Source organism: Acinonyx jubatus, chromosome A1 (genome assembly GCF_027475565.1).
Source record: "Acinonyx jubatus isolate Ajub_Pintada_27869175 chromosome A1, VMU_Ajub_asm_v1.0, whole genome shotgun sequence".
NCBI classification, from domain to species: Eukaryota; Metazoa; Chordata; class Mammalia; order Carnivora; family Felidae; genus Acinonyx; species Acinonyx jubatus.
In genome coordinates this window covers 144856015-144879420 of record NC_069380.1, presented here as the reverse complement: position 1 = coordinate 144879420, position 23406 = coordinate 144856015, and the positions used below count along the sequence as shown (strand labels likewise).

General features: G+C 38.0%; 1 protein-coding gene across 3 annotated transcripts in view; it reads right to left on the bottom strand.

Moving 5' to 3' along the window:
- XRCC4 (X-ray repair cross complementing 4) overlaps positions 1-23406 on the bottom strand; it is a 297500-nt gene that overhangs the window by 12851 nt on the left and 261243 nt on the right. The window contains exon 9 of one of the 3 annotated variants that reach the window (XR_003413807.2): positions 1287-1336. The gene's annotated coding sequence lies outside the window, so the exon portion shown is untranslated. Of the gene's footprint in view, positions 1-1017; positions 1337-23406 lie in introns of those variants that run through there. The other 2 variants (XR_008299483.1, XM_053224611.1) reach the window with 2 other exon arrangements.

Here is a 23406-nt window from a genome sequence, read left to right as displayed (position 1 = left end):
TCATTTACTTTAAAAATCACTTTTCTCTGAAAATCAGTTTTGAATAACGGTGAGAACTATCCAGATACCTCTTTTAGGGTGAAAATTGAGTCCTACCATTTTGGAAGATTTCATAATCAAGGTTCTGAGTATTAGAGTTGAAGAACTTTGAAGCCGAAAGCAATCTTAGAAGTCATCCCAACAATTATCCTTGCTTTGCAAATGAAAACACCGAGGACCAAAAATATCAAATCATTTGCCTAAGATTACAGTATTACACAGTAAGAAAACCAGAATTAGACTCTATATCACTTGAGTCATCCTGGTCCAGGTTAAAAGCCTTTGTCAATAAAGGTGCCTATATGTCTGTTAAATTCTAGGCACAGTCCTAGATTCTAGGGATGCAAAAATAGCACTCGTCTTCAATCACCCCTTATAGTATGGTTAGAGAAACAAAGAATTGAATAGGCAATAGCAATGCAGAGTGCATTAAATAAGGGCTGGTGATGGTGTCTGCCTGGTTCCAGAGCAGAATGTGTCATAGGACAAAGAAGCACAGGACCTTAGAAAAGAGAGGCAACACTCAGTGTTTGGGAGAGGAGGTGACTTCAGAAGCTGGCTAGAGACTCTAACAAAGGCAAAGGTTAGGTATCACAAGCCAGCGGTTTGATGAGAAGTAAGACACATAGTGCCAGTGGTTAACCACAGGCGGTGCCATAATCCCTAGCTCCAGGACCGAGGTTGGAGTCAGGTTGCCTCACAAATCACAAGCCCAGGCAAGTGGGTAGAGACCAGAAGATAGGCAGGATGCAGTAAGCCAGAGGGCCAGGCAAAGTAGTGAGGAAAACACCTTGATAAGGAAGCTGAACAGCAGTTGATCAGATAACAGAGTAAGGATACAAGAATCTGGTGTGCATGTCGATTTTGTACTAGTCAAGAAGCTTCTGATACACATTTTGCTGGGACAAGAAAAAGTTCCAAGACATGAGCAGCTCAGAATCTGTTGGCAAGTTCTACACAAGTAGAACTCCATTCATTCTTTCTGTTTCTCTTGATAAAGGTATACAGAGAGAGATTCCATTTACTCACCTGGCAAGAGCACCCAGCCATGGCATTATTCTCATCAAAAGCTTAACGAAACCAGTATGCAAGATCTCAAAAACTCATGCCCATCTTAAAACATATTTAGGAAGGCTGATGAAAGGGAGAGGAGGGAAGGTATTAGATAGAGTAGGTACCTGGCCCCTTTTGAAAAGAAACTGTCTTGGAGTCCATTTATGGAGAATCTCTAGCTGTGCAAAACTTACCACATACATGCGGCCAGAAACAGTTTCCAATCGAGAGGAAGCACTGGGTCCTGGGAAAGACAGAAGCAAAACCGTGGAGTAAATTGTGTGTGAGGAAGACAAGTTCTTCCTTTATCCCAGAAAATGAATGCCAACTCAGGCCAAGAGTAACCCACTCCTGCACACATTGTGCCTGTGGATGTTGCAATATTTGCCTGTTTTCTCTTTCAGGGAATGAGCTTTTCAGACTCCAAAGAGATGCCCCAAAGAGATGTTCAGTCTCAAATCTGAACAGTGTAAACATGGTGAAGCAAGGCACCACTGGGGCAAAACAGAATTTTCTGTTGGATGCTGACTATATTCATTATCTCTAACTTTTGTCTTGAAATGTTTCACTCAAACCAAATATAAATCTTGGCTGGTTGTTGGTTTGAATTTACCAGGACTGTTCAAATTTGTCTGGAATATGCCATTTACTTAGAATATTAATTTCTGAAGATATGATTTACTATGTCCTTATCCTCCAAAAACACTATGGGATTATTTTATTATTATTATTAAGTTTATTTATTGATTTTGAGAGTGAGAACACAAATGGGGGAGGAGCAGAGAGAAGGAGAGACAGAATTCCAAGAAGGCTCTATGCCGTCAGGACAGAGTCCGATGCGGGGCTCAAACTCACAAACTGTGAGATCATGACCTGAGCCAAGATCAAGAATTGGACGTTTAACTGACTGAGACACCCAGGTGCCCCTGGGATCATTTTAATGAATAACTCAATATGTCATGGGTCTTGGGAAGGGCTCATGTGTTGCTGACCCTTCTAAATTTTTTTTAATGTTTATTTATTTTTTTGAGGGAGACAGAGACAGAATGTGAGTGGGTTAGGGGCAGAGAGAGAGAGGGAGACACAGAATTTGAAGCAGGCTCCAGGCTCCAAGCCATCAGCACGGAGCCCAATGCGGGGCTCGAACTCACAGAGCTGTGAGATCATGACCTGAGCTGAAGTCAGACGCTCAACCGACTGAGCCACCCAGGCGCCCCAATGACACTTCTATTTCTTTATCGATATAAGATACGATATTTTGTCTTATAATCACTCATTAGTTTTATGTTTTATACTTTTCTTCATTACATTTCACAATACCAAAAAAAAAAAAAAGGGTTTAAAAAATGTTATGGTCTATGTTTTTAAATCTGTGAGCCCCTTCAAAAAACTCAGTGAAGTGCTAGCAAACTCAATAGTGGTATTCCATGAGATTCACTGGCAATGAAAAACTAGTTTTCAACTATGCAATAATTTCTTTTTTTAGTTACATTTTAAAGGTAAAATATTTTAATGTATATTTCCACTGTCTCTGTTTAGTGACTTGAAAATACTGCACAAATATATTTTTGCTTTCCCTAGACTCCTGACACCCAGGTGAGCCCAGTTAACCATATCATATAAATTAAGACAATGGGAATTTTGAAATTATTTTTTTCATGTTTAAACTCTACCTTTTGATCTCTCATTTCTTAGTTTTGGACTTTCTCTCTGAGGAATGTGTTCCTGGCATAGTGCTATCTGCCATTCATTCATTTCAGAAAAGTTAGTTGATTTCTCCAAAAGCATTTATCTTCTGTTAACCTACTCCAGGTCTGTTAGTGACAGACCATGAGACTCGGGAGCTCCAGATCCGTATTCGCTACACCAGATCTGAGTTTTTAATCCTTTCCTGAATGTTCTGCTAGTTTAAACTGGTTTCCCCGTCTCCCTTTGTTAGACTGTGTATGTATCTCCTCTATACAATACCAGAAACAATCCATGCGAGTCTTACACTGCCAAGTTTAGATTCAATCAAAATTTGTGGTTTTTGTTTCAAACCAACTTGAACCTTTGGTGTTTGGGACTGTTTAATGTTGGCACAGTTTTCTTCCTGTTTCCAAGAATGACCTATTATTAGGCTCAAAGTCTTCTTGCCTATCTAGCAAGTTCTTAGAAAGCAAATTATCATTGAGTGTGTGAATTTAGTAGGTTAAACATTCAGGATAATGAAATAAAGTGTGGAAGAATCTAGTAAGGAACACAAAGAAAATGTACTTGAGAAAAATCATTTGTATTTAACAAAAGTCCAAAATATCCAGAAATAGCTTAAAATTTTATATATTTAAAATACTAAAGAGAAAAAAACCTAGTCCTTTTTTAAAATAACTTTTTTAATGTTTTTATTTATTTTTGAGAGAGAGAGAGAGGGAGAGGGAGAGAGACAGAGAATCTGAAGCAGGCTTTGTGGTGTCAGTGCAAAGCTTGACATGGGGCTCAGACCCACAAACCATGACATCATGACCTGAACCCAAGTCAGATGCTCAACCAACTGAGCCATCCAGGTGCTCAAAACCTAGCCCTTAAAATTGACCTCAAAGGGTTTTACTGTCAGGGAAAGTCTGAAATAATTTTATTTAGTTTATTGAGAAAAAAAAGGTCAGGTTAGAAATCAGGATATACAAATGAAAATTTTCCCTGCTAATAACCAACTACTATATACAAGTTTTTAACCTTTGCTACTAATTTAACATTTTTTAATAGATAAGTTAATTAGTTAGTTCATTTGTTTGTTTATTTATATATTTTGAGAGAGGGGGGTGCAAGTGAGTGACGGTCAGAGACAGAGAGAGAAAATTCCAGGAGGGGCAGAGTGGGAGAGAAGGAGAGAGAGAGAGAGAGAGAAAAGAAATGGGACTCACCTGAAGCAGGGTTCAGGTTCACCTGAAGTGGGGCTCATGCTCACCCAAAGCAGGGCTTGACCTCACCCAATGTAGGGCTCCTACTCACAAACTATGAGATCATGACCTGAGCCAAAGTCAGATGCTTAATGGCTGAGCCACCCAAGGCGCCCTGAGTACCTTTTACTTTTTAATACCAAAATACTTTATTGAATGGAATGGTGCAAATGTAGGAAGAAAGCAGAGGTGCATATTTTGGTGACGCGTGCAGGTGGCACGTGTGAGTACACTGCATTACTCACCGTGAGGAGTTCTTCCCATGGCCTGTAAGGAGGCCTCATGGAGGCTTTACCTCTACTCTCACTGCCTCCCAGCGTGTGCTTGTCAGAGACATATGTGATGTCAGATTTTGAACCCGTGTCTTGCATAAGTTCATGACACAATCATCCATCTTTAAAATTTAGATAACGCGTCTCAAGGAAGTCAAACAAACTATCAGTAGATAGTTTTACGACTGCAGCAGTAACAGATTCACACATTAACTAGGTATTGCACACATCCCATTGCAGTCAGCCTGCTTTCCCATTATTAGGGTCAGCTTTATTTATATTCTGAAGCAACTTCATCTACATTTTCAGTACTGTGGTCCTGGTAGTGGTTTTGGGGCACCTGCAAGGAGGTTGTGGTCATCATGCCAGGTACATGAGAAGAGGTGGCAGCTGCCTGGTATTGGACTGCTGGGGACTTTGTGAGAATTTGAGCACAAGACGTGGTAGTCAAGTGAGGGCATGGCTATGAGCGGCTGATCAGGTGCAAGGTTCGGGGTTCTGGCCAAGCACAGCTGAAGAAGGAAACTCCAGTCATTCTCTGCATGTAGCATCTACCCACTCACTAAAATTTTTATGCTGGTTTCAACTGTCAGAAGACAATAACAGACTTGTGTTTCTGGTGATAATGGAGAAACAGGAACAAGATAAATCCCTTTCTCTAAAACAATTAGAAGACCTAACAAAATATGTGAAACAATAATTATAAGACCTTGGACAACAAAAGTCACAGGATCATTATCTCATAGAAGGGCACAGAGTGGGGGACTTATTGCCTGGAGGTAGTTTACAGGCCACAGACGAGGACAGTGTGAAATGTACAAAGAACACTGGTTTTACTGACTTGAGGTAGAGAGATCAGAGTTTAGTAACGCCAAGAAAGTTAAAATTCATGGGACAGAGTACCAGAGGAAGGAAATGCACACAGAGAGAGGGAGAAGAAGAGAGAAAGTGAGAGGAGAGGGAGAGGGAGAGGGAGAGGGAGAGGGAGAGGGAGAGAGAGAGAGATGCAGAGAGTGAGTGAACTCTCTAGAGATCAATAGAGGGGTCCCCTGGAGTCTTGATCTGAGTCTACACAACTATTCAGGAAAACAAGACAGGGAAAGAATCTCCAGGAAGCAGTAAGCTAAACAGCTGCCTGAGCTCACACAAGGCTGGGAACATTTCTAGTTTTTACCAGTTAGGGGAGAATGATCTTGTAGTACACAGAGACTTGGGTACAGTCCTTGAAGAGTATTGCCTTAGTCCTGGGGCTACATTAGCCCTACACTAAAGGTTGCTCTAGACATGCCCTAACAAAGCTTAAAAGCAAGAAAAGAAAGGATTCAGCCAATTTTCAGCATCTTGACTGCATGCCAGAAAAATGCTCCTTAGAGGGAAACAACAAAATCGAGCAAACAGTGATGTGAATTTCATAACAACTGCTACCCAATCAAAATTTACCAGTCATGAAAAGAAGCAGAGAAATATTATTAAAAGCTAGGAGAAAATTAATTATGGGCACAAACACATATGTAATGGAGATGATGGAATTAATATACAAACCAGGCCATTAAAACAGCATCATCAATACCCTTTCAGATTCAACAAGGTGAAGGAAACGTGAACATGAGGATGAGAGAAAAAGAAGTTATAAAAATTCTCAACTAGCCTGCCTACAGATGAAAACTGGAGTATTAGAAATTAAAAAAAAAATCATGGGTGGGATTAATGGTTGATTAGATACTGTAGAAGAAAATCTCAGCAAGCTTGAACTGGCAGTAATGGAAAGCATCCTAAGTGAAGCAGACAGGAAGAGCTAAAACAATCTCACTGAGCTGTGGGACACTATCAATAGGTCAAATGTACACAGAATTACAGCTCCAGGCAAAGGGGAGAAAAGAGAACAAAAAAATATTTTAAGAAATAAATATAACATTTTTCAAATGTGTTGAAACTATAATCCCACAGATCAAAGAATCTAATTACCTCCAAGCAGGAAAAACAAGGAAAATCCAATCAAGGGATCTCATAATCAAATGCTGATAATCAATGAGAAAGAGAAAACGTTCAAAGAATCTAGAGAGAATGACATATGGCAGAAAAACAATATAAAGGATCACAGATTTCCCAGCAGAAACCACAAATTCCATAAGACAGACACACTTCTCTAAACTGCTAAAAGGCAAAAAAACAAAACTAAACAAAAACAAAAACCAAAAACAAACAAACAAAAAAACACATTATAGACAGAGGTATAAAGATAAGCAGACTTCTTGTCAGAAACTATGCAAGCCAGTAAACAAAGTGGCTATAACCTGTAAAGTCCTGGAAGAAAGAACTATCAACATAGAATTAATTCTACATCCAGTGAAAATATATTTCAAAAAGCAAGGTTAAATAAAGACTGTTTTCAAACAAATAAATGTTGAGAGAATTCATTATCAGTAGACCCAAAACAAAACAAATATGTTACAGGAAGTTCTTCAGACAGAAGGAAAATGATATCAAAATAAAATCTGGATCTGTACAAAGGAATGAGGACTGTCAGGAATAGTGAATATAAAATATGTTTTTTTCTCATTTCTCACATGTTAAGACAATGAAATGTTTAAAGCAAAAGTAATAGCAATGTATTGTGGAGTTTAGAATATATAGAGAATATCTACAACACGTATAAATGACAGAATGATCTGTTTGCAGAATATAGGAATCATTCCTATGAATTAATAAAAACATTAAATTTCTCACAAAAGAGAGAACACAATTGGTCCATGAGCATTCGAAAAGATTCCCAAGAGAAAATAGAGAAATGCAGCTCAATATCATGATGGGATTTTAAAATCCCATAGTGGGAACCTAAAATCCACCAGTTGGCTAAAATTAGAAAGTTTGACAACATTTGGTGTTGGTGACAATATATAGAAATAGAGACGGCTGGTTTAAGTACTGTGGGGGAAAATGCATGGACTAGTAAAATTCTACTCATAAGTATCGTCTGTAAAGAAATTCTTGAGTGTGTATACTGGGAGATCTATACAAGAACATGCGTTATGACAATCTCTGTAGTACTAAAAACTTAGAAACTGAAATGTATGCTGACAATCAAATGGAAAAATTAATTACAGTATAGTCTTACAATGATACCCTGTACACCACTGGGGGGGGGGGGAACAATTTATAGTTACATGCAACAGTGTGAATAAATCACAGAACCATAACTTTAAACAGAAATAGTAAGTCACCTACTGTTTATCATTTATATGATACAATGCCAAAACCAGGACAAACTAAATAAAATATTATTGTCTTTCCACTAGATTCTTCAGTATATTTATCACAGCAATACTAAAGTCCCTATGTGATATATCTTACATTTGGCTGTCTCTGCATCTGATTCTGTTGACCATCTGATTCTTTTCTCCTGTTGACTGTGGCCCCAATATTTTTACCACTTGGCATAACCCAAGTTGTGTGCCCAGTATTGTGCGCACAAGAAACTGCACAAGAAGAATATTTGCCTCTAGCATAAGGCCTGCCCTATTACCATCATGGCACCAATATAAACACTGAGTCAATATTCTCTACAGATCAGCTGGGTCTTGGCTTTGTTACAGTTTTAGTTATTTAGTTCACCATTGGATTCAAGTGACTTGATGGAGGAATCAGGACCTTCCATTAGGTAGGACCTCAGATCTGAGCAGTTACATTATTCCAGAGCTCTTTGTACACTAGAGCCCAGTCTCCAGTTCTTTGAATGTGGGATTTATCTCTTTGCTTTACAGCTTGTGAAAGTCAGATTTTCAGGATTCTAAAGAGTTCCCTTTGCTCTCTAGGGCTGTGATTCGCCTTCTGTGTCTGGCCCTAGCCTTGAGAAGGCTGAGATGATGCATTTAGTGCAGGCCTTAGCAGTCTTGAAGAGCTTTCACACTCCTGCCAGGCTCCCAACCTTCACAGATACTACCTTGCTCTCAAGGAGGGCCTGGAGATCCCCAGAGGCTTTTCTCTTCATTCTCCTGGCCTGACTCCAGCCTTCAGCAGTTTACCCAGTGCACTCAGGGAAGCCCAGGGGAAAGAGTTGGTGGGTAGGTGGAGACTTGCTCTGGGTTTGGACTCCTTGAGATCTTAAACTGTTCAACCGGATCACCTGCAGCTGTTTTTTTGTTACTCCCTTCTGTGACAGATTTCTCCTCCCATTGTGCAATAGACATTAAAGTAGCCACAGATCTCTTGTTTCCTGAAAACGGCTAATTACCTCCTGGATTGTAGTCCACTGAGCTTTCTGAAATCTTCAGAACTCTGATTAGTTTTAAATACCCAAACTGTGTAAGTTATCTGAGCTGTTCTCATCATTAGGTAGGAATGACAAACTTAGGACTTACTAAATTGTAAGTGGAAGCGAAACATGAAGTTTAAGTTTTGAAAAGGATTTGCACACGGCCCCTTTAAAAAACTGCATGTTTTGTTACTGAATTAAAAAGTATTGCACAATCATTATGAAAACTCAAATTATATGAAATTTACAAAAATCTCAGATACATAAATATTGAACATTTCTTAGATGCACCCTCCAGACTAATTGTATGTAAGAGTTCGTTGTAGTACTACTCTAAATAGTGAACACAATTTCTAATTGCAAAAACTATGTGATTCACCAAGACTGATTTTAAACACAACTGTGTAAGTTCCTTGAGGTGAGTTAACACTATTCATTCCTATATGCAATTAGGATAGATGGTGTCTCCAAACAAAAGCACTGCTCTAAACATTTATGAACAGCACATAATAACTTTTCTATTCTCTTTTCTCAGCAAGTCTTGACCCTAGCTTAATCTTATGATAACAACATTTCATGACAGCAAAATAATAATGTACACGTTCACTGAAGATCTGCACACATCAAAGAGAAACAGGTTTAGCCAAAAGAAAATTGTAATCAAATTAATGTGTATGTTTGACGGATGCTGTGTTGAAAGAATCTGTGGAAGTTAATACCATTGGTCTGTCTTGTTAATGCAGAGATTGGCATGTATTAGAGTTCTCTAGAGAAATAAAACCACTAGGACATATGTATGTAGGAACTGACTCATGCTGTTCTGGAGGTCAATAAGACACAAAAATTGCTCTCTGTAAGCTGGAAACCCAGGAAAGGTGGTGGTGTCATTCAGTCTGACTTTGAAGGCCTGAGAACCCAGGGAGCTGATGGTCTAAGTGGTTCTAGAGGCCAAAGGGCTGAGAACAGCAGGGAGGGGAGTTGCTTTTGTAAGTCCCAGAGTCCAAAGGCTATAGAACAAGGGGCCCCAATGTCTGAGGACAGGAGATAAGGGATGTCCCAACTCAAGAAGAGAGAATTTTCCCTTCCTCTGCTTTTTAGTTTTAGGTCCTAAAAAGTTTGGATGATGCCTAACCACATTGGCTGGACCTTCTTTACTTAGCCTAGCGATTCAAATGCTAATCTCTTCCAAAACACCCTCACAGACACACCTGAAAATAATGTTTTATCAGCTATTTGCTAGGAAGCCCAGTTAAACTGACATATAAAATTAACCATCACAGAGCATGACTGAGGCTGAGAAAAGAGAAAGCCATTCACTTCTCTGAAAAAACTGTAGATATAAAAATATCATCCTTGCTTTGTCCACTTTTGTTGACAACTTAAACATTAGTTTATGAACCTATTTGAAGACAACATTTTTTTCCTGAGGAATTCAAATGAATAATAAGTTTAGCATATTTCAGGAACTCTAAGAAAAATTATAAACAATGCTTGGGACACTGGGTGGTTCAGTGGTTAAGGTCTGGCTCTTGATTTCAACTCAGATCATGATCACATGGGTATGGGCTTCTGAGATCAAGCCTTGCTGGCCTGCTCGCACTGTTGGGATTCTCTCCCTCTCTCTCTGCCCCACCCACATGCTTTCTCTATCTCCCTTAAAATAAATAAATAAACTTAAAAAAAAAAAAAAGAAACAATACTCATGATTAAAAGACAAAGTTTGTGGTTGTGTGATGGCACACCCCAATATATATTTTAGGTTTGGTGACCCATAAGTCACAAAAGCACATTGCTTTTCTTAAGGAAGCAGTTTAGCTCCTAAAAGATTGTCTCAGTGTATGTCTATTTCATTGCTTATTCCATTGAATTGTACAGCAAACCTTAACAGCTTATGTTACTGAATCACTTACAAACATGCAGATAACCACTCTTTACCATACTAGGTGTTGTGCTAAGTGCTGTGGGTGGTGGGATAGGAAAGTGAATAAAATCAAATGCAATTCTTGCCCTTATGTTGTTTATACATTACTTGGAAAGATAGATACTGTTCCAATAATCACAATGAATAATGAAAAATTACAAGTGGAGATAAGTACTCTCCTAAAAAGGAATGTGTTTTATAAAGACATGTTATAGGAGAATCTGACCTAGACTGAGATTCTCAGAAAGGGATTCTTTGAATCTGAGATCTAAAGCATGAATGGGAGTTAACTAACTGAGTGGAAGATATCTGGTTTAGATGAAGCATAGGTAAAGGCTACGTGTTCAGTATTGCTTTAGGGACTTAAGACTAGTATACCTGAGAGGCATAAACTGAGGGAGATGATGGCTTGAGATGGGGCAGTGAGGCATGCAGAGGTCTGACCATGTAGAGCTTTAAGAGATTTAAATGTTCTAGTCTTTATCCTAAGAAAAACAAGAAGCAATTAGAGGGGGGTTGGGGCAGTATGGGGGAAAGAATTTGGAGTGACTTGACTAGAATAACATTTCAAAAATATCACCCTATTTTCAATATGGAGAAAGTCTGCAAGGTGTCAGCATGAATGTAGGGAGACCAGGTAATAAATTTTGCCAGGTAGACTTGGTGGAATAGTCTTTTACCACAATCTTAACAATCAAGAATGAAGCAAATAAGCTATGATTTGAGACATTTAAGAGGCACAGTTGATATAACTTGATGATGGATTTGAATTGGGGAGATAAAGAAGAAGGAAACATTAAGGATCACTTTTAGAATTTGATTGGATGGTAAAGCCATTAGCTGAGATGGGAAACACCATAATAGTCCTTAGCAGAAGATCACAAATTTGATCTCAGATATTTTAAGTATGTAAAGTATTTTAAGTAAGTTGTCAAATAAGCAATTATATTTATAGGTCTGGAGTTTAGAGGAAATGTTCTGACTAAATACAGAGTAGTAAGATGGATATCTAAAGTATGAAGAAGGAGGAAGTTACAGAGTATAGGGTGATAAGAAAACAAAACACGACAAGACAAGACAAAACTATGGCCATACACTGTTTTCCAAAAGTGCAGTGTCTCCCTCCTGACATGATGTCCTGAGAAGGACACATCACTTCTGTGAGATTTCTCCCCCAAAGCATTACCTGATTCTAATCATAAGGAAACAAGAGATGACCAAAAGTAAGGGACATTCTACAAAATCATGGGCTTATATTTTTCTTTTTTTTTAAATATTCTTTTTTCTTAATTTTTTAAATGATAATTTATTTTTGAGAGAGACAGAGCACAAGCAGGGGATGCACAGAGAGAGAGGTACACAGAAGCTGAAGCAGGCTCCAGGTTTTGAGCTGTCAGCACAGAGCCCGATGTGGGGCTCAAACTTACGAACCGTGAGATCATGACCTGAGGTGAAGTTGGACACTTAACCAAGTGAGCCACCCAGGCGCCCCATTTGAAGACTCAAGGTCAAAAAAAGTAAAGGAAGCAGAAAGAACTGTTCCAGATTAAATAAGTCTAAAGAGACATGAAAACTAAATGCAGTAAATGATGCTGAATTGTATCCTGGACCTCTGTAGTGGTACAAGGGAAAGTGGTGATAAAATCTCACGGCATAAATAGCCAATCATTCACCACTTTATTCACCACTCAAACTTATTCATTACTGTACACTTAGTGACTATCAGCCAAAGTGCTTTACATACATAGGTACTTAAATATTTTCTAAAATAAGGAATGCATGAATAAAAAGTGTATTTTTGGTGAATTTTTACATCTATTTGTTGCTATCTCATTTTCTGAATTTGGTTGGTTTTTCAGACAGTTGCTATTTCCATTTCCTGAGCTAATTGGTTCCTATACAATTTTAAGTGGGGAGACGGTGTACTTGACTATTGCTAATCCTCCCACTGTCCCCTACTTCCTCTCCCCTGATGACTAAGCCAATGACTTTCAAACCCATAGTCACCCCATGGGCACACTCATAAGATTGAGAAATTCAGTAAAGTTCACAACCAGGAGAAAGTGTGTAATCCAGCAAGAGCTGGGTTTTTGTTGTTGTTGTTTGTTTGTTTGTTTGTTTCCCATTGAGTCACTATAGGTATTATTGCTCCAAATTCCAGTAGGCTTTCATAACCTTAACCTGGAGAGCTGCATAATAACTTTTGTTAAAAATAAGCTAGCTTGTTCGTACCTGATAAGGGCTGTCGTTTTCTATAGGTAGTGGGACCATTTTGATTGATCTGAGTATCCCCTACCAGCATTGAACACAGTATCTTACACATGGTAGAATCTGTATTATAAACACACACACACACACACACACACACACACACACACACACGCACACACACGCACGCACCAGAGAATACATTTACTGTCCATGCACCACACATGACAATAAAGACATCAACTGATCTCGTAGGTTTCCTTTCTGCAAAACAGAAGGTGGTTGGGTTGATTAGTAGAAACCTTCACTATGTTTTATTTAATTGTGCCACAGTAAAGGGGTCTGTATCTCCAATTGAACAGACAATTTACGCTTCATTAAATTCTCCTCTCATTTCTGCACTTCAGGTACTTCAATTAGATGGCAGCTCTATTTTGAATGACTCGTTCAAGCGTGACAAGATGCCAGTGAGGATCTGGAGAAGCAACAGAATTAAAAGCACCCTTTACATCTGGAAGACACTACCTCTCACTTCGTATAATGCTCAATTGAACCCTATGGCTCATAAATATTCATAAGCCTGAAAAAATATCTTAGATAAATGAACAGACATCACAGAATTCCTTGATGGGAAGTTCAACTAATGCTTCAAAATTAGAAATTTATTTTTACAGAAGTGAAATGTTTGCCTCATCTGGCACAGTTGGGGACTAAGTGGCCTAGAGATCTATTTATTTTTAATTACAGTATGCATAGAATATTAACCCTTTGGTGATTAAATATGACCCATCAGTATGTAAAGCTTGCAAGATATAAAGCTTAAGATTTTTTATTTTCTGACATTGAATGATATACTATATATATGAATATTTTTTTGAAATAAGTTTAATTTCATTCCAAATATGATCTATGTTTTTACATTTATATATAAACTTAAATTTACACAAATAAGGAAGGTTGAAATATGCAGGGATATGATTTTATGTAAGCTCCTTTACTATTATCATAACTTCATAGAGAATCAAATAGTCTGTAATTTCACTGGTGAAAAGCTGAGAATCTTAATTTTTTTTCTTTGAAGATAAATATGAAAAATATTACTACCTTCTTTTAAGGGAAGCATTTACGGTATTTTTATTTATTTTCATGAGTCAACAAAGTCACACAAAATGATTCTTCTCATTTCAGTAGACATAATCATTTTCCAAAATATAGCCTTGATGACTGGATGTTTGTACTCCTTAAAAAAGAAAGTTTCCCTTTTCTCTGGGGTTTCTTCATCACTTTGCGTATTGTGTAGTCAAATACCTTCCCCAGTTCATTCTTTAACTTGCTGACATCCAGATTCTCTGGAAATGGAGCTAGTAACTATGACACTCTTTGTATTTATATTTTCTCTTTCAAGATGGAAACTAGGGGTTTTAAAAAGCAATTTAAACGCATTTCTTGGTAGCACGGGTTAATTCCAGGAGAAATTCCACGGAAACACGGAGGCTTTCAGAGAAAGATGGAGAAACACAGAGAAGCCAGCTGAGATGGGTATCAGTGATGCTCATGGATTGAACCGTAGCTGATGGAAATTATTCAGCAGCAACCTTAAATTGCACTTTCCTCTATGGATAGGGAAACATTTTTTTTTAAATGACAATTGCCTCTTTAGTTTATGTACTATCTGGCATACATGAAGCCACTGAACTGCACGTTTTCTTTCATCCTGTGTCCTCTGGTTTGCAGGAGCCATTGCTCTCCCCCCTTCCTGCCCCGCATGTACTTTCTTCAAACATCTTTTTTTTTCCCTTAAGCAAAGAAAATCTCCCTGCTCTCCATTTTTGCTTGGCCTCCCCCACACGCTGTTAACCGTTCCCCAAACATAGATGGCAGACAGGCTTGGAATCTCCAACTGGTGCTTTCTCACAAGATCTCTTCTCTTTAAATATTGTGATTTATTCTTCTGAAGAGAAATTGTCCCTTTCTGGGGCTTTTCCTCTTACTAGTGACTGGTTATTTTTGAAACTTGCCATTTTGGCAGTAATAGTCTCCAGTGATAAAGTATACATTGATGGAATGGCCAAGTGTACAGTTAAAAAAAAAAGCCTCACAATTTATGTTTCTCTCATGTGGCTTCCTTTAAGTGAAGAGAAAAGGGTCAAAGATGTAAAGAAACAAAAAGCAAACTCACCAATAACCTCTGACTGAAGGAAGGTAGCATATGTGAAGAGGAATACAACAATTTCTTCAATTCTTTATCACGCACAATTTCCTTGCTTTGCCACTAAGCCAAGAAAGGTGTGGCCAGGGTTGTTCTCAGGTGTAGGAGTATTTCAGACTACGGTTTGGCCTTGTGCATGCAGGCATGGAGTAAGGACACTGAAAATTCATAATGCCTTTTGAAAATCAAGAAGTTTGGGGTGCCTGTGTGACTCAGTAGATTTAGCATCAGAATCTTGATTTCAGGACAGGTCATGATCTGAAGGTCATGAGACAGTTCCCCACATTGGGCTCCATGCTAGATTCTCTCCCTCTCCCTCTCCCTAGTCGCCACCCCGCTCTCATGCATGTGCTCTAAATAAATAAATAAATAAATAAATAAATAAATAAATAAATACAATAACAACAAAAGAAAACAAGAACGTTCTTTACCGTGTGTGTGTGTGCGTGTGTGTGTGTGTGTGTGTGTGGTGGGGGTGGTGATGCGGTGGACTTCCCTTTGTCACAGGAGCAACTATTTCCAACATGAGATCATATAAAAAATAATCTAGCATGATTTCAAAATTATATAAGGCTTTTACTTAAAAAAGAAAAAACTTTTAATATAGAGGACGAAGTACACGATGGAGAGATTATCCAGAAACTATAAAAACCTCACACTTTGGATCTGTCACTATTAACTGCACCTTTTTCTTTTTCTTTTAAGTTTTTAATATTTATTCATTTTTGAGAGACAGAGACAGAGTGTAAGTGGGGCAGGGACAGAAAGAGAGGGAGACACAGAATTCAAAGCAGGCTCCAGGCTCTGAGGTGTCAGCACAGAACCCAACACGGGGCTTGAACTCACAGACTCTGAGATCATGACCTGAGCCAAAGTTGGACACTTAACTGACTGAGCCACTCAGGTGCTCGCTCCTAACCACACCTTTCTTTATACAATATGTTTCCTTAGAATGAAGTGTAGTTTTCCTTCTAATACTAGTATTTTTCATTAGATAGATAGATCTATATAGAGATATCTATTATGTGTTTATATATATGGAATTCCATATAGGATAAGATTCTCTCTACATATATACATGTAATAGAGCTTTCTATGTAACTATGTTATAGAGATATCTACACAACTATATATATATATATATATATATATATATATATATATATATATATATCTAGAGAGAGGAGGGAATCAATAAACAAATTTTCACAGATATGGATTCTAATTAATTTCTTCTTGAACTAGCTTTCTATACACGTGTGTGTGTGAGCACATTTGTACACCCTGCCTTTATTAACACTGGTGTTCACCAAAGGTTTTTGATTTCCTTCTTGCAGGCACAAGGAAGGATAGCACTTCTCTGCCCCTTTGAAGTAAGATGAGGCCACGTGACTTGCTTGGCGGGTGAAATGTGAGCACAAGTGGGATGTTTCACACCAAAGTGGAAATTTGAAGAGCCAGTGTTCGTCTTATCATGTTTCCTTTCCGTCCGTCACTGTGCCATAATGACATGGAGTCTCTGTCAGTCTGGGCTCCTGAATCATCTGGATAAGCAGAGACTCCTGGCAGCCTTTGTTGGGCATACAGTATTACCAAGAAACATATTTTTTGGCAAAACCACTGAGATACAGACTTTGTTTGTTACCACAACATAATCTAGTCCAGGGGTTTGCATAATTTTTCATAACGGGTCAGATAGTAAATATTCCTATTTTTATTTTTTTAACAAACCTTAAAAAAATTCTTCATTTCCAGATCATATAAAAACAAGCTGCAGACCAGATTTGGCTTGTGGGCCTTAGTTTTCCAATGCCCTAATCTCATTTATGCTGACTGTAAAAGGCATTCACCTTCTCTCTGCATCATTTTCTTGCTGCAAAATAGAACACAAGTGTCCTAATTATACTCTCTGTGTTTCCCTGAGAGTAAAAGAAGAAATGTAGACAAAATTATTTAGAAAAAAGGTAATGCGGGGCACCTGGGTGGCTCAGTCTGTTAAGCGTCCGACTTTGGCTCAGGTCATGATCTCACAGCTAGTGACTTTGAGCCCCGCGTCGGGCTCTGTGCTGACAGCTCAGAGCCTGGAGCCTGCTTCGGATTCTGTGTCTCCCTCTCTCTCTCTCACTCTGCTCCTCCCCCCGCTCGCACTCTCTCTCTCTCAAAAAATAAACATTAAAAAAATTTGTTTTAACAAAAAAGTAATGTTATATGCTATGTGAAATGTTATTATTTCACCATAAATAATGATACAGAACAATACTTCCAAACAAAAAAGTTAGAGAGAAACCAATTTTCTCCATTGTATTCTATTTGTTATAATGTAGATAGCCTATTTCAAACAGAACCTCTGCCATGCCACAGCCCAACACTTCCCAAGGTGTGCTTTGTAGATTACCCATCCTCTAGGATGGTACACACACACACACACACACACACACACGGTTCTTTATATGCATAAATTCAGGCAATTCTATGTACTTTTTAATATAGTATCTATCAATATCCATCGGAATTTCTCTTCAACCCAAGACACTTCGGGCAGGCTTGCATTGCCTCTACTTGGTACTGAGCTCCTTGAAGTTAAGTCACTGCTAGCTTAGCTAGTCAACTTATCCTCTTCCTCCAAGTTCTGCATTTGCCCAGTTTTATGAGCCAGCTCTTGGTTGACAACATCTCTGGACATGCATGGAGCTTTTGGGCCTGAGCACCAGTTGTCGGCAATGGTAAAAATTAATTTCATGCTGAGGTATGTAACTGCCACAGAGGTAAGTTCTCTGGCTTTAAAATGGAACACTTGGGGGGAAAACACTATATGAGAAAGGCAGAAGAAATGTTTTTGGTTATTTGAGTTCTTACCTTTCTAGACCAATTGTTCCATAAGAATCAAGAGCATTTGCAGTAGCACTCTCTAAAGAGCTTCAGGCTTTAAAAAGCAACAAATCAAGCCCTAGAGAGACCTGGTCGTCTATGATTGACATTATGTTACATTGGATTGCTTCACTTTCATGTGTGATAATCATCTTGATTTGCTATGTTATCCAAACCTAATTCAGTATGCAGCCCTAGAATGAGTAACAAATGTTTCCCATTTAGAACTGCATTAGAATGTTTTACATCAGCAAATCCAAGAAAGGGGGAATTATGAGACAATAAAGAAATTAAAAGCTAAATTAAATATGCTTCAGATTTATATCTACATATATTTATATTACATATATTTTTCATATATAGCTATACATAATTTTATTATGTGGCTGGAAAGAAACTTGAGAAATGTGTTAACTATGCCAGAATAGATATTTCTACTTCAATTTACATGGAATTATAAAATGTTATACTTATTATGATTTTGGTGATTTTCCACAAGATATAATATGGGGAAAAAGTGATACAGCATAATGTTTAAGGTGAGCAGTAATGGTCTATTCCATGAATAGATATTGCCTCCAAATGAAATGTTCTGAAGTCCTTCATGCATTCCCATCCTTCCTGCCCTGAATCACCCAAATCAAAGTACCAGGGTAATAGCACCTGATCTCAAGTAACAATTTTCCACCAAGTAACACTGAGATTCGAGGGAAGTTACTTAACCACAATGAACCTCATTCACCTAGAAAATGTGGTTATCCCTCTCCCTGAACCCGATGTGAAGGTACTTCTAGATAATGTATATGTAAGCTCCTACATGAGGACTGGCATGAGTTACATTACATGCTTAATAAATGTGGATACCAATTTGGGTCAGTCATATGTTTGAACCGAATTATCAGTAATTCAAAATGCACAAAATAATTGCCCCTTTAAAACCAGGACCATAGAGCCGGTGCTAAGGAGTGAAAATGTGTTTCCTGGCCATGCTTGAGCTGCAAATGAACAGAAAGCCAGACTCAAACAAACTTAAACTCTGATAAAAATGTATTTCCCCCTACCTCAAGTGGCAGTTAAAGGTAGTTGGGCTTTCAGGTCTGGTCATCATACATCGAGGTTCTTTCCTTTCTCCTCTGTTGTCTACAACCTTAACTTTATCTCAAGTCTCCTTCTGCAGTGACAGTGAAAGTAGCTCCTTGCAACCATATGATTAAATCTCTCCACTGAGTCTGACTGGGCCAATTTAGGTTATGGATTGCAGAGCAAATGACAGCCAGGGGAATGTTGTATTCCGATTGGCTTAAACACTGGTGCCCCAAGCAATGCTAGCAAGGAAGGTAGAATCATTGTAATAGGCTGGGTCAAATCAGAAGCTGCCTCTAGAAGTAGGGTCACCTCCCAAACCACATGGCTGCTGCCTGTGAGGGCATCAACCATAATATCCCTGTAGCCACTTTTCTCTAGAAGACTTATAGAGATCTTTTAAAATAATCCAATAGTCACCATGTCACTTTCAAAAACCAAGAACTCATTCAATTTTGAGTCAGAAGCTTATAATTTAAAAAGTTATATTCTCTTACCTGATTTATCCAAACTAATCATGCAAATTAGTCCAGACCATGCAAATGGAAAGAGATATAGCTCATTTTGAGAGAAACCAGGCATTAGGAGAGAAGGTGGGTTTTTTTGTTTGTTTGTTTGTTTGTCTTTTGTTTTTCCTTGTTAGGAATTACATGTAGTACTGTAGCCCAAAACAGAGGTTTTCATCACCCACTGAAGTGCCATAAATTTGATGTTGACCAATAGGAAAAAGCTCTGGCTATGTAACAATTTTGGTCAGATAACCTGATGCTTGAGTCCTGTACTTGAGTCCTGCTTGAGTCTTGTACTTGCTGCCTGTGCGACCTCAGCAAGTTACTCCACTGCTCTGCAGTTCAATTCTCTGCAGTGTAAAATGGAGATAAAAATAGTACCTAGCTTATAGGGTTGATATGGGGATTAAATGACTTAATATGTGCAAAGGGCTTATTACATGGCAGGATGTGGAAAGTACTGGCTGTTATTGTCATATTACTACCAGTATTTTTTTCTTCTACTTCAAGATGGTGAGCTGTCTTTTGAAGAATGTTTGAGACTAGACAAGAACAGAAGTGGAGATACTTTTTAAATGTATTTTCAAGATTATTACTAAGAATTTGCTTTTAACTAAACTATATTGCATTTTAGATGATTGTGAGAAACACAAATCTGGAAAGACATAGTTCAGGCAAAATGATGAAAATTCAGCACCTCGTTTTGTATGCACCACGTGGCTATAAAACTCCTCAGGACATACGCATGCCAAGTCCCCAAATGTAAGAAAGAATCCAGTTTGTTTTAAATAGCATTTGGGTGCAATTTCAATTGCTAGTTGTTCATGAATTTAATTTGACTCTGAAAGTACAAAATTAACTTTAAAAGCCTACCTATTATAAAATGACTATGCTTAAGTGATTGTTATTTTTGGAATATCCTTTTTAATTCCAATAGTTTAGAAAGACTATGAGTGGTTTATGTTGTTCACCAATAATATGATTCCAAATGTTATTAAAACTGTTAAAATAACACTTAATCCAATTAATGATCTATTAATAAAACAACTAGGACATTAACATAGGCTACTTTGTATAGTTGGCTAGAAGGTTGAGTGAATGAGGCCAAAGTTATAGATTGTATTTAAGTATGATATGGTCTAGTTTCAAAAGCTCTCTTCTATAACCAGTGCACTTCCAGGCAGCCCCCTCAGACTGCAGGCTCTGAGGACATAAGAGAGACGAGGCAAGCGCAGAAAGGGAACAGCTTGCATGTATACAGCTGTTAGAAAATAATCCAGAGCTGTGTCTCGCAGATAGTAGTGAGCAGCATTATGAGTAACAATAATCCTAAAAATTGCAGTTTATTGAGGATTTATACATTGAGCATATAAATACATGCTTAGACTTGTTGAAAAATGTTTTATAAAGTTATTTTCATTTGACTCCATCTTGGCACCAACACAATGAAGGAGGTATGACCACGCCCTTTCTAAAGATAAAGAACACGAAGCTTAGAGAGTTAAGGAAGCCTGCTCAAAGTGACGCAACTAATAACACAACAAAATAACGCAACTAATAGCACTACACGCCAGAAATGCTCTTCTTCAAAGAAAGGTGATCGGGGATGGGCTTGCAGAGCAGTTGATGGGGCTGCTGAGCTTACAAACGCATTGATGTGCTTTCCAATATTTTTTGAGCTATACTCTATAGTTGCCGTTTTCAGACAGCTGCATCAAAAGGGAAAAAAAAAGTGCAAAAAATATCTCTTCCCAACTTTTTCCTTGGAGGAGGAAGACTAGATAATGATGGTGATTATGATAATGATAATAGATATTACTGAATATTTACCATGGGCCAAACACTTTTTAAGCACATTTAATCCTCCCAACAAACTCAAGTGTAAGATAGATACCATTTTACTCTCATTCTACAGATAAAGTAAATGAGGGTAAAAAGCTAAATAATATCCTCTTTGACCACACAACTACCAAAACAAAGAACTGAAACTTAAGTAATCTCCATATAAGGTCAAAGCCCATGCTCTGAGATATTATACTGACAAAAATAAACAGCAAATAAATGTTTATATAATTTGGTAGATCAGTGATAAAAATTATATACCAGGGCACTTGGGTGGCTCAGTTGGTTAAGCGTCCAACTCTTGATTTTGGTTCAGGTCACGATCTCATGGTTTGTTGAGTTTGAGTCCTGTGTCAGGCTCTGCAGTGTGTCAGCACAGAACCTGCTTGGGATTCTCTCTCCACCCACCCCCCCACCCCCCGCCTCTCTCTCTCTGCTCCTACCCTGCATGCTCTCTCTCTCGTGAAAATAAATAAACTTAATTTTTTAAAAATTGTACTTAACTTCTTATTATTCCATCTAGATTTATCCTCCCCAATTTAGCTCTCAATGATTCATCAATTATTTCATGGCATAACACATTATGCCTGTAATGAAAGCCTCTTCCAGAAACATACATATTTCCTGGGAGACAAAAATGCAGGGAATGGAACGTACAGGTTCTTCACACATTTTGAATGAGATGCAGTTTCTTATTTAACTTCTCTTTCATCTAGTTGGTGAAAAGTCATAATTGTGTTGACACTTCCCTAAGGTACCTATGATCTGTATAAAATGCTTAAATTTACTTACACCATGTGTGCATTCGGCCATAAAAACAAAACGGAGAACAATTCAAATTAAATTTCATCATTTGTTCAAATACATGTCTCTTTGGTCACACCTTCTTAATGAATGGTAGCAGACAAGCAACACAGCTAATAAGTTATTTTAATAGGGTGATGTAACGGCGTGTGAACTGTTACCTCCTGGGAGAGTAAGTGACAGATTCCAGTTCTCATTACTGTGTAGATTAGTCTCAGAGAATTCATTAGTGCCCAGTGTGGCAGCTCTGCTGAGTGCCCTTAATTTGGAAAAAGAGACAGGAGGCCTATGTGCCCAAGAAACTCTAAAGACAGATGAGCTGGAATTGAAGGCTTTTAGGGCAAAGGGCTCTCTTGAGAAGATGGCAATTATTCCCCCAGCTTTTCAGGCACTGGTGACAGCTCTCTTCCCTTTAGTCTGTGTCAGTACGTACACTAGAAACAACAGCAGACTCCTGGGTTTCCCTACACCTCGGAGGAGGCAGCTTTCATGCAGAATGTTCCAAAGGACCCTACATCTATGTGACTTATGTCCATTATAAATGGCTTTTTTATTTTACAGAATGACAGTGAGCAGAAGTAGCACAGAAAAGAATGCAATCTGTCAATAACCCTATTTTATTTCCTAGGTAATGGTTTTAATCATCTCCACTAAACCACCAAGCAAGCTTGGCGTGGACTGATTTAAAAATCCTGTATGTGCCATTTCGGCCACTTGCCGGTAAAGATATTATAAAGACAATAGTAGTTATCAAACACAAAGTTCTTCTTAACAAACACAAAGTTCTTCTTAACAAACACAAAGTTCTGATCTGGACAATTACAATAGCAATATAGCACTACCTACATACTTAAAGAGCTTTCAAACTTTTTTGGCTGAAATCCTTAGTAAGAAATAAGTTTCACACACAACCAATACCCATATACATATAGGTATTTATATGGGTGAAATTAATGTTTCAGTACATGTGATGCACTCTTATCTGTATTGTTCTATTTTAATCTCTTCATTTAGTTTGTATTACTCTACTGTAGCCTGTTCTATTTTTTTTAAATGTTGGTTTTTAAAAATGTTGCTTCTTTTAAAAAACTGATTTTATCACTTACTAATATATCAAGATCTATAGTTTAAAAAACTATATGAAAGAACCATATCTCAATACAAAGACCTTTTGCTATTAGTTTTTGTAAGAATTACAACTTATTTATGAGTACTTATTATCAGTCAGGCTCTATGCCATTCCTTCATAAAATTTCTAAGTTAATTTATTCTCCATAGCAAAGACAGATATTCCACTTCTCAGATGAAGAAAATCAAGCTCAGAGAGTTAAAGAAAGTTGCTCCAGCACACACAGCTAGTAGGTGGGAGAGCTACAATACTGCCATACGGTAAGGACATAATAAGCATTG